Raw genomic sequence first — 16,289 nt, 5'->3', positions numbered from 1 at the left:
TAAGCCAAGTTTTTCACTCTCCACTTTCACTTTCATCAAGAGGCTTTTTAGTTCCCCTTCACTTTCTGCCATAAGGGTGGTGTCATCTGCATATCTGAGGTTATTGATATTTCTCCCGGCAATCTTGATTCCAGCTTGTGCCTCTTCCAGCCTAGCGTTTCTCATGATATACTCTGCATAGAAGTTAAATAAGCAGGGTGATAATATACAGCCTTGATGTACTCCTTTTCCTATTTGGAACCAGTCTGTTGTTCCATGTCCAGTTCTAACTGTTGCTTCCTGACCTGCATATAGGTTTCTCAAGAGACAGGTCAGGTGGTCTGGTATTCCCATCTCTTGAAGAATTTTCCACAGTTTGTTGTGATCCACACAGTCAAAGGCTTTGGCATAGTCAATAAAGCAGAAATAGATGTTTTTCTGGAACTCTCTTCCTTTTTCGATGATCCAGCGGATGTTGGCAATTTGATCTCTGGTTCCTCTGCCTTTTCTAAAACCAGCTTGAACTTCTGGAAGTTCATGATTCACGTATTGCTGAAGCCTGGCTTAGAGAATTTTGAGCATTACTTTACTAGTGTGTGAGATGAGTGCAATTATGTGGTAGTTTGAGCATTCTTTGGTATTGCCTTTCAAATATTGCTTAATGAGTGTCATTGTTATTCATCAAAAATGATTTGTGTGCTTCCTGAAGGGTGCTTCTTGGAGGATGTCAGTACAGGATCTGTAAACCAAAGATGGCAAATAAGATTGAGAAGCATATGAAACAAAACTAAGTGGGCTTCTTTTTTTAGGCCTTCTTAGAGCCTTAATCGGAGGAGGCAGTGGCACCCCCTCCAGTGCTCTTGCCTGGAAAATCCCATGGACGGAGGAGCCTGGTGGGCTGCAGTCCATGGGGTCGCTGAGAGTCAGACATGACTGAGCGACTTCACTCTCACTTTTCACTTTCATGCATTGGAGAAGGAAATGGCAACCCACTCCAGTGTTCTTGCCTGGAGAATACCAGGGATGGGGGAGCCTGGTAGGCTGCCGTCCATGGGGTCACACAGAGTCGGACACGACTGAAGTGACTTAGCAGCAGCAGAGCCTTAATAAACTTAACAATAATGCACTGTGTGAATATTCCAAGAGGCATATTTCAGAATGTAAGTGAAGCAAGTAAAGTGAAAGTCATTCCATTGTGTCTGACTCTTTGTTACCCAATGTACTGTGGCCCGTGGACTGGGCTCCTCTCTCCACGAAATTCTCCAGGCAAGAATACTGGAGTGAGTAGCCATTCTGTTCTCAAGGGGATCTTCCTGGCCCAGGATTGAACTCATTGCAGGCAGGTTCTTTACTATGTGAGCCACCAGGGAAACCCAATATCAAGAGGGATATGTTAGAACGTAGCATTTTCCAAATCTACTTGAATACAACAACAACCACTACTTTTTTTTTTCTTTAAGAAGCAGGAGTAGTTGTTGCAGGAAATATCACTTTAATGCTTAGATTTCGACTTTGTTCACCTTTGTTCTTCATTTTGACCATTCTTCATTCATTTCTAAGAGGGCTGCAGTCTCTGCTCTTCCTCCTCTGTGATGTACTGCAGTTCACTCATTCATTTTGTGATTGGGACCTTCCCAAGGCATTCAAATAACACTGCGTTTCTTGAGTGAAGAAGAGAATCTATATAATTAGTGTAAAATCTTAGGAATCAATTGGATGGAAATTGAAGATTAAAGCTTCATTTGATTGAGCTTTCCACAAAGCTTGAAAAGGAATGAAATGGACTTAATGGGTAGGTAGTTGAGGAATTGTGAGTTTAACATAGAGAAGATATGGGTTCTACCTCTGTCTTCACTGTTCACCAGCATTTAATTTTGAACACGTCACCTACCTTGTGCATGCTAAGTCTCTTCAGTTGTGTCCACGTCTTTGTGACGCTATAGACTGTAGCCCACAAGTCTCCTCTGTCCATGGGATTCTCCAGGCAAGAATATTGGAGTGGGTTGCCATGCTGTCCTCCAGGGGATCTTCCAGACCCAGGGATTGAACCTGCATCTCTTATGTCTCCTGCATTGTCTGACAGCTTCTTTACCACTAGCACCACCTGGGAAGCCCTGTCCCCTACCTTTCCTGTGCCTTATTTTTGTCACCTATAAAATTCATGGATTGGGCTTAGGGCCATCCATTTTAAGACTCTTGAATTATTATTACTATGGTTGAGTGGAATCAGGGAAGACTGTGGGCCTCAGTAGAACATTTTGTTCTTATCTGCAAGTTTTCACATAACCTGTCTCAGTTCAGCTCTTTTGGAGAATGAAATTATTCAATAATCAACTCATCGTCAACACTACGAATTTGAAAACTTCTTGAATTGTTTGAGGCTTGTACTTGATTGATTGGTTTGTTAATTACTCTCCAGGAAAGCACTTGATTATAGCACGGGTCAATTAATCCAATGCTATGGAAAAATCCACACCTCCTATGAAAACGCCCCTCTGCATTCATTTTGCCGATACAGGGAGAAATCTGTGATGTGGCTGTTAAATTATCTTCCCCTCTCCGCCCACAACCTGCACAGCATTCATCTGATGGTTTGCTGTGCTTTTTGTGCACTCCCCACCTATTAGCAGATTTCTGAACTCAGCATAGTAGAGGTCTGAATTCACTGAATTTATGCCATCTCCAAATGAGGTTTAAATTTGTCCCTGTTTTGAAATTAGGGAAATGACATAGCCATTGCATAGAAGGATTGTGAACCTGAATTTGATTTTGTTAAGTGGAGGTAGAATGTTTTGTTAGAAGGAAAGCACTTGCCTGGGCAGAGATTTGGGTGTGACTCAATTGTGAACTGCCATCTCCTCACCCCCTTATTAGCAGGAGATGTATTTTGTTTTTAAGGGAAGTGACAAGGAGAGAATTATAAAGACCCAGTGAATTTTAAGAGAGTCCTTTCAATTTACTTTAATTCCGTTTAGCCTTGCTTTCCATGTTATCTTGTGCATTACTCTCAAGGAACTCAGCTTCCTTTGAAGTCTCGAAGCGTGGCTGCTGGCGGAATCCTGCTGGTAAAATATAAGTGATTCTCAGTAAGCCCTTCCTGATACATAGGGATGCCTTGCTGCCAGGTAAAAGCATGTGTGTGATTCTCAGTAAGCCCTTCCTGATACATAGGGATGCCTTGCTGCCAAGTAAAAGCATGTGTGTGTGAGTGCCTGTAAAGGAGGGAAAGGGCAGGATGTATGGTAATGGATACTGAAGTGGGAGGAGTGTTTCTCATGAATTAGAGATGCCCTTTCATAATTCAAGAGTCTCAGAATGAGAAAAGGCTTGACATCACCTGAAAAGCATCTGGAAGCAATCTGTAATCGTTAAGAGGCAGTAGGAGAGCCTGTCTCTCTCCAGTACCTGATAATAAAACAGTTCATGTGGGATTATGGAAGAAGTAGAATTCTCTCTCACTTGTAAGTCATTGTAAAATTGCTTGAGATGAAATGCCCAGAGATTTGATTGTGAATTACACTTTGAGGTCATAGTTGCTAAATATCGGAGTCAAGTGAAGAAGGCAGATTTGAAGGTACTGAAGAAATTTTAATGTGAATTTGTTTATTTGCATGTGAAGTGTTATCCCTTGCCTCTCAGGCCCCATACACACTTCTTCTGTGCCCAGGCATTACCACAACTGTATCCAGTTTTGAAGACTTTGGTCACATTAAGGTCCCTCTCTTCATCTTTATCCCTTTCACGAAACAAACATGTGTTATAAGAAACGACTTCCAAGCCTTTGAGGCATCTGTAGGTCAAACATACACACAAAACCTCTTATAGTGACTTCTAGGGAACCATCTTTTAATATACTGGGCTGTTACAGAAAAATTATGTTAATGAATGGTGCATCCTTATTACACAGAGATTTTGAAAAGAGCTGGTGTATTTGTTATACCAGTCAGTCCTAAAGGAAATCAACCCTGAATATTCATTGGAAGGACTGATGCTGAAACTCCAGTACTTTGACCACCTGATGCAAAGAGCCGACTCATTGGAAAAGACCCTGATGCTGGGAAAGATTGAAGGCAGGAGGAGAAGGGGATGACAGAGGATGAGATGGTTGGATGGCATCATCAACTGAATGGACATGGGTTTGCACAATCTCCGGGAGATAATGATGAACAGGGAAGCCTGGTGTGCTGAAGAACATGGGGTTGCAAAGAGTCAGAAACGATTTAGCGACTGAACGTTTGTTGTACTGAAACTGTGTAGTGTCATTTCAGGGGGGCCTCTGAAGGGCTCCAGTATAGCAGTCCTTTATGTCTCAGTGTAGAAAAGAATTCAGCAAGAGACAAAGTGATAGATAAGGAAGTGACTTATTAGAATAGAACATTTGTGAGGTTTACAAGCGTGTGGGCGAGAAATGCCACACCCTAAGAACTTACTGGGCTACAGTTTTATAATAAAGGAAAAGTAGGGAGGGGCAGAAGAGCTCCTTTGTCTCTCTTGGGTAGACATCATACTTCCATCATCAGCTCCTCTTCCAGGCTGGGCAGGAGAGTTTTCTTGTCTCTACATGGTCAAGCTAGGTCCACAAATTATTGTTTTTTTTATGTGTGCAGAGAGTATGTCCTAGGGATCATTAACTTAATGAGCTCACTGGGGAGGATGTGAGGTTTATGCCACCATTGTTATCTTGTTTTGGGGCACGTCTCATGCTTCTGTTGCATGGTTGTGTGTTAAGCAAGCCTGCTTGGTTTTGTGGGTAAGCAGACCTTCTCTCTTGAGTAATCATTAACTTACAGGGGTCTCCCATATATTTTCTATTTATAGTCCCCTAGAGGGATTCTGTTTAATCACCTACTTTGTCCCTTTACTCTGTCCCTATCAGGAGTAGATTCTGACTTGAATTGCTCACCATAACCTGGAAAATCCCATGGACGGAGGAGCCTGGTAGGCTACAGTCCATGGGGTTACAAAGAGTTGGACACGACTGAGCGACTTCACTGTTTTTTGGCCTTTTGCGGTCTCTATGCTTGGGGTTAGTCTGTGCTCTCTAGGACACCTCTAGGTTATGTTCTCTGTACTGTTCGTCCTAGGTGGGACAATTTCCCAGCTTCTTCTTTTTTGGGAACCCAGGCCTTGTACTAGAAGCACTGCATCTTAGCCACTGTGTCACTAGGGAAGTCCCTTCTCAGCCTTCTTCAAGCTCACGTTTTTCTGAATGTATGGTCAGGAAGCCAGGTAACTGTGCTGTGAAACATCTTCCCAGGTAGGCATGATCACATGAGATCTGTCTCTAAAACCAAAGTAAACTTTGCCCATCAGATGGCAAAAAATTGAACTTTCAACTGTCAATATTTGAATAGGTCAGAGGTGCCTGGGAATATTTGGCAAATATCACACCTTTAAAGAGAAGCAGCCTATGAAGTTTCTTGCTATTTTATATTTTGTTCTCATTGTAATGTTATGTTGCTGATGCATGGATATGGGTTTATTTAATTCCACATTTTTTTTTTCTCTTCTAAAAGAAGTATATAATTACTTACCGTCTCTTGGAGGACAGAAGAATCCTTCTCTCCTTTCTGCTGCCCAGTGGGAGTCTGTCATATTTGGCTAGCATTCAGAGTTCTAAATAAAGATTCAATTTTTGCTTATAATTTTTTAAAAAAATTAGTGCAATCTGAGGCAGAGCCATTCAGTGCACAACAAATGGCGGTAGCTGGGAGGGGAGAAAACCTGGAGAAAAATTGATTGGGTTTTTATAGTTTATTGATGACTGTGGGTCTCTCTCTCTCTCTCTTTTTTTAGTTGTTTTCTGTAGATTTTGGAAATATTCTTCTGGGAATTGCCAGCAGTGCCAAGTGTTGGGAAAATCTTTTCTGCCCTTCCGATAGAGTGAAGTGAGCAAACAAAATCTAGCAGAAGGCTGGTGAAGAGAGTAATCACAGGTAATGTCTTTTCTTGTTACTATTGATGTGTGTTCAGTAATGTTTAGTAACAAATTAAAGAAAAATAAGCCTACTTGAAGTTACACATCCAAGTGCTGACGGAAGGAAAACACAACTTGAGAGTTTTGAATTAAGTTTTATTCTGGGACTTTACTGAAGACTATAGCCTGGGAGACAGCCTCTCAGATACCTCTGAGGAGCTGCTCCAGGAGGTAAAGGAAGAGCCAGGATGTGTAGGCATGTTGAGCTTTAAAACAAAACAAAACAAAACGTGTAGTCAAACATCAAAAGATAACTGCTAATGACAGAAATAAACATTGCAAGTTAATGATTTTAGTGCCTTTTTACTTACAGGAAGATGCAAGACATGCTCACTGAAATTATTCGTTAGATATGCATCTTAATTATCTAGGGCCAGTATCCAGAGCACAGAGTGCTTCCTGTTTTTCTCTATCCTGAATTGCCCTTGGGGCGTACCATCAGTGGGCGTGGGGGTGCTGCAGTGGCTGATGGCTTGGTCCTAGTTTACTGGAATGACAGGCAACATCCCTTGTCCACAGAGGTGAACATTATCTTGTTCAAAGCAGTCTTTCTGAGAGACTGCGCTCTCTGCTCTACTCAAAACATTAAAAAAAAATTATATATTTGACTAAACTGGATCTTAGTTCTCACATGTGAACTCTTGGTTACACCTGTGGGATCGAACCCAGCTCCCTGCATTAGGAGGGTGGCATCTTAGCCACTGGACCACTAGGGAAGTCCCAAAGATTTTTTTTTTCTTTGGGAACTGCATCTGAATCCTCTGGTGGCATTCTTTTAAGCATCCTATTTTCTGTGGTGGTAAATGTAAACCCTAGGAGGGTGTTTTGGGAAGTAGTCTAAATTTCTTCAGAGCTGCACTGTGGGATCTGGGAAGCTCTAATTTTGATCAAAAACCAGAAGGAGGAATAATGTAATGAAACCAGTTTCTCTCTGTATAATTTGTATGTGTGTTTGAAGTCTTATACACTATATTGAAAGTTACTTCTAAAAAGTGGTGACTCTGAGTTTCAAACAGTCATATAATAGTATTGTTATTAGACTTGTAGCTTACAGAGAAGCATATGCTGTTTATTTGTATGTAAATATTGCTATTCTTTCTTATTAAAATTGATCAATTTGTCAATTGTTTATCAGGTTGAATAAGATGAGATTTAATTTCCTTATAAGATATATTTCTAAGGCTCTGTAATTTGCATCTTATTAGAGGTGTGTTTTGCATTGTAAAGTGTTGTTATAGTACTTGTTAAAAATGCACAATGAAAATTCAGATTAGTAGGACTAGGTGCCAAATCTAGTGTGTCATAATCTGAATCAGAGTGCTAAGGGGGAAGGGTTTGGGAATTTTGCAAGTGACTACCACCCAAGATGGACACCGCCAATGCAATGAAAGCATGCTTCCACCTAATCTTTTATTTTGGATTTAAAGGTATTACCATCACCTTGATTTTTGCTTTGAATAAAACAATGCTGGTATTTTTAGTATACTGTTTTGACACAGGATTATGTTTTCAAGTGGGCTTCCCTGGTGGCTTAGCTGGTAAAGAATCAGCCTGCAGTGCAGGAGACTCGGGTTCCATTCCTGGGTTGAAAAGATCCCCTGGAGGAGGGAACAGCTACCTACTCCAGAATTCTTGCCTGGAGAATTCCATGGACTGTATAGTCCATGGGGTCACAAAGAGCCAGACACGACTGAGCAACTTTCACTTGTGTTCTCAAGTTGCATGTTGTTAGATCAAATTACAGTTATTTGAACTTTATGTCTCAATTTCAAATGAGTATATTTTTCCTTGGATGCAGATGGATAAATTTGTTTTTGACAGCTAGATGGCAAATAACTAAGTTTTATGAAATATCTTCTTGGTTTGCTAGTAAGTTGTACCTCAGGTATCTTATTCAGCTTGTGGTAAAGAGTGACGGGATAGGTCTTAGAGGCTCCTGGAGTCTGTGCTTTGCTACTGTAGCATCCAGGCCAGCATTACTCAGTAAACACTGTGAAGAAAGCTTTGCTGTGCAATTTATGGTTCGGACAGACCAAATCTTTTCTTTATAGTACTGAGATTTTATGAAGTTCTTTGAATCCCCCAAATGAAAGAAAGTATTAATATTGAATACTAGACTTTGATAGGATATTTTCATTGCCATGTACAGTCTTTAGTAATCCTTCCTACAAAGTTATTAATTTTACAGAAAGTAAGCTTTGTGTATAAAGTGTGTTATTTTTTAGATATTTTAAATCTAAAAAATTTATTTATAAACATTATAAATAAATCATTTATTTGTACTATTTATTTATAAATAGACATATTTCTGTTTTCTTTTTTATAAATTTATTCATTTTAATTGGAGGCTAATTACTTTACAGTATTGTAGTGGTTTGCCATACATTGCCATGAATCAGCCACGGGTGTACATGTGTTCCCCATCCTGAAGCCCCCTCCCACCTCCCTCCCCATCCCATCCCTCTGGGTCTTCCCAGTGGACCAGCCCAGAGCACCCTGTCTCATCCATCAAACCTCGACTGGCAGTCTGTTTCACATGTGATAATATACATGTTTCAATGGCATTCTCCCAAATCATCCCACCCTCACCCTAATAAATCATTTATTTGCAGTTCAGTTCAGTTAAGTTGCTCAGTCATGTGCGACTGTTTGCGACCCCATGAATAGCAGCACACCAGGCCTCCCTGTCCATCACCAACTCCCGGAGTCCACCCAAACTCATGTCCATCAAGTCGGCGATGCCATCCAGCCATCTCACCCTCTGTTGTCCCCTTCTCCTCCTGCCCCCAATCCCTCCCAGCATCAGGGTCTTTTCCAGTGAGTCAGCTCTTCGCATGAGGTGGCCAAAGTACTGGAGTTTCAGCTTTAGCATCATTCCTTCCAAAGAACACCCAGGGCTGATCTCCTCTAGGATGGACTGGTTGGATCTCTTTGCAGTCCAAGGGACTCTCAAGAGTCTTCTCCAACACCACAGTTCAAAAGCATCAATTCTTTTTATTTATCAATTATTTGTAGTATTTATTTATAAATAGACATATTTCCTAAATTTATTGATATTATAAATAAATACTGAAATATTTTTAGGTATTTTATAATCAGATTATACTTTTACTTTAAAAGACACATACAGTATTATATCATTCTATGTATGTTAATATTAAGAGAAATATACTTTATGTAAGATAAAAATGACTATAGACTTATAAGTTAAGGCCATTATAAGAAAATATTTCATTGTGTATACTTAAAAATTGTGTTAAAACGCACAACACAAAATTTACCATTTTAGCAAATTTCAAGCATGTAGTTCCAGTATTATAAGTATATTCACATTGTTGTGCAACCAGTTTCCATAGTGAAACTCTGTAGCCATTAAACAACTGCTCATTCTCCCTGCCCCCTGCACCTGGCAGCCACCGTTCTTTTTTTTGTCTCTGTGAATTTAACTATTCTGTGTACCTCATGGAAGTGGATTCATATGGTATTTGTCTTCTTGTGACAGGCTCATTTTACTTATAGTAATGTTCTCACAGTTCATCCATTTGTTAGAATTTCCTTCCTTTTTAAGGGTGAATAATATTTCTTATACACACACACACACATTACATTTTGTTTATCCATTCATTCATTATTAACGGACATCTGGGTTGCTTCAGCCTTTTGAATGTTATGAATAAGCTACTTGTACATGGGTGTGTAAATAATCTGTTTGCATTCCTGCTTTCAGCTGTTTTGGATATATATCTTAATGTGGAATAGCTGGGTCACATATTAATTCTATTTTAAATTTTTTGAAGGACCACCTTACTGTTTTCCACATCAGCCAAGCCATTTTATATTTCTACCAGAAGTGCACAAGCATTCCAGTTTCTCTATATCCTCCCCAACACTGGGTTTTAGTATTTTTTTGTTTTTGTTTTTGATGATGATAGCCATCCTGATGTGTGTGAAGTGATGTCGCATGGTTTTGATTTGCATTTCAATAATGATTAGTGATGTTAAACATCTTTCGTATGTTTCTTAGCCATTCATATACGGATAAATGTTTAGTCACGTCTTTCACGCATGTTTTAATCAGGTTGTTTGTCTTTTTGTTATTGAGTTATAGGAGTTGTTTATATGTTCTGAATCTTAACTCTTTATCAGATATATGGTTTATAATTAAGATTTGGGGCTTCCCTAGTAGCTTAACTGGTAAAAAACCCACCTGCAACACAGGAGACCCCAGTTCGATTCCTGAGTCAGAATCCGCTGGAGAAGGGATAGGCTACCCACTCCAGTATTCTTGGGCTTCCCTGGTGGCTCAGCTGGTAAAGAATCCACCTGCAATGTGGGAGACCTGGGTTTGATCCCTGGGTTGGGAAGATCCCCTGGAGAAGGGAAAGGCTACCCACTCCTGTATTCTGGCCTGAGGAATTCCATGGACATTCCAAGTCCATGGGGTCACAAAGAGTTGAACATGACTGAACGACTTTCACTTTCACTTTCTTTAGACTAAGATTTAATAATTGACAGTAAGCATAGAGCCTGTGTTTAAATTTTAAGTTAGCTGTTTGGTGGGCAGTTACATTATATTTGGGATTTGATTATGGTAAACTCTGAATTTTGGTCTTCAGGTAGGTGGGCTAGTGTGTGTGTGTCTTGTCACAGGGCTTGACAAAAGAGAGATCCTCTAATGTCTTCGGAAGCTGTAGTTTCAAGACCATAAGCAGAATCAACATTTTTATGGTGAAGGATAGCTAGTAATGAATCCTGGGGAAAAACTTAATGACAGTTCAAACCATTAACCTGTCTGGGTAGCCTGATTTTGTTTCTAAGCTCTAAAAAGTGGTATGTTTGTTGACAGAAGGATATTTTGACTTTGAAAAGTTCAGAACCCAGACCTTGTGCCTTTAGAAGTGAGGTTATTTTGGGGAAGACAGGAGGGTGTTGGGAGTTGGGTGGGAGGAGTCCAAAAGCAAATATATGTAACAAAGAGGAAAGCCTGGGCAAAGATGCTCCGAACCGAAGGAAGAGGGAGCAGCTTAACAAGAGGGAGCAGCTTAACAAGAGGGAGCAGCTTAGCGAAGGAAGAGGGAGCAGCTTAGCTGGATATAGGAGTCCCATGGATATTGAAAGGATCTAACCCTTGGATGTATTACTTTCTTCGAAGGAAATGACAGCAGGTTCTAGAGCTAGCCCAGGAACAACCACAAGTGAGAAATTGGCTTGAAAAAGGGTGCAAACAATATGATATAAAATGTGCGTGACAGCCCCAAGGGGATGTTGCCAGTGGGATTCATCGTTACGGATTTTGGAGGTGTTCTCAGAACCGTGAGACAAATAGCAGGTAGACAGAGGCAATTACAGATCTTCTGATCTGGTGAGAGAATAATATATTTGAATGTAGTGTTTCAGGGCTAGGAGCTGTCTGCATGAGCAGAGAGGAGTGGTCAGAGCAGCGTTAGAATGCTGTTCTTTCTAATGTAATACCAGAAGGTCTGAGTCATGCAGAATTAAGGTGGCGGTGGTGAGGAGAGGATGTTTCTCTGTGGCTTCTCTGGCTTTGTGTGGAACCAATGGGAAACCATGTTTGAAAGTTGTTTTGAATAAAAATTTAGCCTCAAGACTATTTGGGGATTAGATTTCCTGAGTAAATAACACAAAAAGATACTTAAAAGTGACTTCTTACAGTCAAATAATTAAAACAGCTGCCTAATGCTGTCATTCCGACCATACCTTTTCATAATTTTGTAGATTTTAAAATTATGACCTGTCTCTACCCTGTTTTGTGAATGTGGTCTTCATTTATTCAGTCATTTTGGTCTCTTCTCCCTGACCCTTGTAGTTTCATTCTAGCTTAGTTTAGTCTGGGTCTTTTCCAGCTTTCTGTGTTTTTTCCAGTTGACCAGAAGGGCTTAGAATACATGTGTGAAGTTTATATTTCGTCATGTTTTCTGTTTCATTTTCAGCATCATTTCTGAAATGCGCTACCTTTTCTTTAAGGGTACAGGTCACATTGAGTTGATGTACACAGAGTGTCAGTTGCTCAGTCGTGTCTGACTCTTTGTGACCCCATGGACTGTAGCCCCCCAGGCTCCTCTGTCCATGGGATTCTCCAGGCAAGAATACTGGAGTGGGAAAGGTTATTCCCTTTCTGGGATCCCTTTTGATCTCGACCTAGGGATCAAACCCGAGTTTCCCTCATTGCAGGCAGATTCTTTACCGTCTGAGCCACCAGGGAAGCCCTTAGGAAACTCTCTAATGACTAGTCCACACCAGAGATTCTCAAAGTGTGGTCCCTAGGTGAGCAGCAGCAGCCTCACCTCACACTTGTTAGAAATGTGAGTTCTTGGGCTGAATCAGAAGCTCCTGCAGTAGTCTCAGTTTGTATTTAACAAGCTCTCTGGGTGATTCTGATACAAGTTAGAGTGTGAGGACTGCTCCACATGTCTCGTTAGCTGTGTGCAGTTGTCTAGGCTTTTCATTTTCTCTATCCCTTGGTCTTCTGATCAGAAAGATCAGGGGTTCCCAGATGTTGGTGTGTGCATGAATGGTCTGGTAAGTGTCTTTAACACATTTCAGAGAGCAGTACACTTTCCCTAACTGTCTACCCAGAGATTTGGATGCCGTGGTCTTAGATTCGGATGCAGTTATCTGCTTTACAGCAGGCTTTCCAGAATACATCTCATATCTGGAATCTGGACCAATGGCTATCTCTCTTTCCTCCAAGCCCCAAAGTGATGTGATTTAAAGTGGCTTTTCAGGTTCAGTAACTGAAAGCTTAGGGGCCAGTTGAACTTTATTTTCAAAATGCAGTTTGGATTACTTTTCAGTAAAGCCATTGTGTTCTGCTTTCTTTCCTTAAAAAATGTGATTCTTTCTTGGCCACTCAGGTTACTGTATGAGATTTTTCTCAGGCTTAGCCTCATTGATAAAGCAGTTTGATTGGACCGTTTGCTCACTAAAAGATCCCTCTGCCTCTTATCAACTTGTAGATTTCACTCTGGGGTTCTTCTGATAATTTACGAACAGTGTTAATAACCTGTAAATACTAGGGAATGCTCTTTTTCGTTCAGATCTTTTTGTCCCCACTCTTGATTTGCAGCCTTTAAGCTGGTGCCCTGTGCATGATGGTGTGCCTCCCTCGTCTCACTGTCATTCGTGTTTTTGTCTCTTTAGTTGTTACGGTACAGCTTTATTAGAATTGTTTTCTGTGAGTCTTCCTCTTGTCTCAGTGGCTGCTCCTTCCGTCTTTTCCCCTCTGTCTGTCCCTTGAGTGTCCATGTTCCCTGGGAGCTGCCCGAGTTCTTTTCTCTGCATCTTACTACATCTTACTCCGTCCCCTCGGGGCTTGCTTCTTCCTGTCTGCCGGGGCCTGGCTCAGATGTCACCCTACACCACCCTTGATCAAGGAGCATCTGACTCTTACTGCTCTTCTCTGAGCTGCAGCCCGTATCCCCAGCTGCCTCCTGTGTGTCCCACAGGCAGATAAGGTGAATGTATCTGAACTTGAACTTATCATTCTTCTTCCCCAGAACTTGTGCTTCCTCTTGTGTCCCCTGTCTTGGTGAATGGCGTCACCATCACTTTGCATGTGGCTAGCATTTATTCAGCATCTTCTATATGCCATGTCCTGTTCTGAGAACTTCCATGTAACTCCTCACAAATCCTTTGAGGTTATATTATTATTCCCATTATACAGATGCAGAAACTGAAACACATGGGGTTTAAGTGAAGGTCACAAAACCACTCACTGATGGAGATGGAATCCTGGAGCATGGAGCCTTAATCGTGCTTCCTCTCCCAAGCTAGACCCCTCAGATCTCCCTTCCCCACGTCTTTTTGCCCCTGCACATCTTCTCAGTCCTCTCCAGTTCACCTACTAATCTCTCTTCAAAGCACACTTCCTCTTCTCTGCATTCCATTGTAAGTACTCTAGTCATGACCTCCTTCATCTCTTGTCCCCCTATTATAGTATGTTCTCTTTCCAGCCATTTCTTTATGATTATTGCCAAAGTGTTATTCTTGCCAGCAGTAAGTCTCATGTGACACTTTCCTGCATCTGTCAGCCTAACCCTTCTCAATCGGTCATTCAGTGTTGGGCAAAGCCTCTATTATCCTCTTCATTGTTGAGCAAGCCCCACCAGTTTGGAGGAACAGGATGATTCTACCATTTAAAGAATCAAGGTAGAGAGCTGAAGAGTTTTTGCCTCTTTTGGTCCTTAATTTCGATTTATTTTAATAAAGGAATGATTAAAAAACAACTCCAGAGTCTAGTCTGGCCAGAGAGGGACGGCCTCTGTGGTTTCGGCAGTGCCCGGTAAGAGTGGTCTCGCACTCCATGTGTGTGTTCCAGCTGGGGTAAACTGCTTGCTCTGCCCGTAACGGGTCACATTCGCCCTGCTTCCGCTGGGTCTGTGCACATGCTGTTTCCTCTTCTGCAGTACTCTTCCTTCATTGCCCTGTTGGGTAACACTGGCTAATACATCCATCTCCATTTTCAGATCTCAACTTAATTCCCTTTCACCTGGGAAGCTTTCTCTGATCCCATTTGCCTTCCCAACAAGAGGTTGGGATAAATACTGCCATATGATATCATAGCGTGCCACCCTTTCCCTGCCATAGTGTTAGTCGCTCAGTTGTGTCTGACTCTTTGCTGCCACATGGACTGTAGGCCACCAGGCGCCTCTGTCCATGGGATTCACCAGGCAAGAATACTGGAGGGGGGAGCCATTCCCTCATGACTCATCAAACTTTGTTTTAATTGTTTGGTTGCTTCATTTTAACTACAAGCCACATCTTATGTATTTCTGTGCTTCTACCTCCAAGCATAGATGTTCAATAGAGATTGATTGTGTGGAATAATAAATGAGTATTTAAATGAGCTAATTGATTTTAGCCAATTCTACCTGCTTCTTACCTTTGTAAAATAACTCTGGCAGGTTATAATAACCTTTGTATAATAACTCCAGCAGATCAGTTAGGGTTCAGTTTACCCAAAAATAACTACAGGAATCAATGGTTTAAACAAATTTGGGGATTTTTTTTCTTCACATGAAATAAGTCTGGGACTAAGCTATCCAGGCTTGGTAGACTGGTTCCTTGGTTATCAGGGACCCCAGGTTCCTTCTGTCTTTATGCTCCACTGTCCTGAGTGGGATCCTTGCCCTCATGTTCTCATCTCAAATATGTGCCAGGAGTCTGGCATCTGCAGGCCCTCACTCCAGGAAAGAGGAGAAGGTCAAAAAAGCAAAAAGGAGCTTGCCAGCAGTGTGCCTCCAGCCTTTATACCTTTCAGGGACTTTCCTGAAAGGCCTTCCGAGGGTATTACTTTCTACCCCTTGATGAGACAGTTATCACAGCATCGCCTCTGCTGCAGGGGAGACTGGGAGATACTGTTTTTATGCTTTTGGTCTTTGCTTCTTGCTACACAATTGGGGTTCTGTTAATAAAGAAGGAGAGGATAGATACTGAGTGGTAACCAGAAGCTTCTACATAGCTTAGGATGATTTCCTCTTCAGTGGTCATAGACAGATTAGTAAGAAATTGGCAGAACAGTATGTCAGCATTTTAAAAAAGTATGTATATAATGTAACTTTGAAAAGAACCTTACCTCTTTGTGATCCTAGCTATTTTATATAAAATCAGCAACTTTTTTGGGTATTTTAAGGAGATTTAATTGCAGGCACCTAAAAAATCTAAATAATTACTTTCACGAATCATTTTCTTCTAGATATTTGCACTTGTTGATTTAAGAGTATACGTTCTTAGTATATGGATGTTAATTGTACTATTCCTTCATCTTTTACTGTTGTCTTGAAATTTTTCAAAATTTAAAAAGTGGGGAAATGTTAAAAGTAATAACAAAGTAAATAATTATCTCAAAAGGTAAAAATAAATGCATTAAAAAAGAGTATACTAGACTTCCCTGGTGGTCCAGTGGTTGGGAATCTGCCTGCCAGCGCAGGGGACGCGGGTTTGGTCCCTGATCCGGGAAGACCCCACGTGCTGCAGGGCCACTGAGCCCGTGTGGTGCAACCGCTGACGCTCGTGCACTCTGGGGCCTGTGAGTGGGCTTTTTTGGGGGTGGGGGAGGTTTAAAAAGACTTGTTTAATTAAATATCAGGATAAGACCAGGCAGGGCAGGTGTGTGGGGGGGGTCACCCGGAAGCATAAGTGCCCTTGGGACCCTCCACCTGTACCCCCCTTGAGAGGCTACGGCTCAGTGGCTAGAGCCAGGACCCCAGGGCTCTGCAGCAAGACAAGCCACTGTGCCCCTCAACTGGAGAAAGCTGTGAGCAGCAATGAAGACCCAGCACAGCCATAAATAAATAGATAAAAACTAAAAAAA

The 16,289-nt window shown here is 41.4% G+C and overlaps 1 protein-coding gene across 2 annotated transcripts in view; it reads left to right on the top strand.

The window, feature by feature from the left end:
* FAM160A1 (family with sequence similarity 160, member A1) overlaps positions 1 to 16,289 on the top strand; it is a 280,052-nt gene that overhangs the window by 38,811 nt on the left and 224,952 nt on the right. For both annotated transcript variants that reach the window (XM_010840751.1, XM_010840750.1), the window contains exon 2: positions 5,776 to 5,915. The gene's annotated coding sequence lies outside the window, so the exon portion shown is untranslated. The remainder of the gene's footprint in view (positions 1 to 5,775; positions 5,916 to 16,289) is intronic.

This window comes from Bison bison, unplaced genomic scaffold, assembly GCF_000754665.1.
Source record: "Bison bison bison isolate TAMUID 2011002044 unplaced genomic scaffold, Bison_UMD1.0 scf7180017864146, whole genome shotgun sequence".
NCBI classification, from domain to species: domain Eukaryota; kingdom Metazoa; phylum Chordata; class Mammalia; order Artiodactyla; family Bovidae; genus Bison; species Bison bison.
The sequence above is the reverse complement of the archived record's forward strand: the minus strand, read 5'-3'. Positions and strand labels throughout refer to the sequence as shown.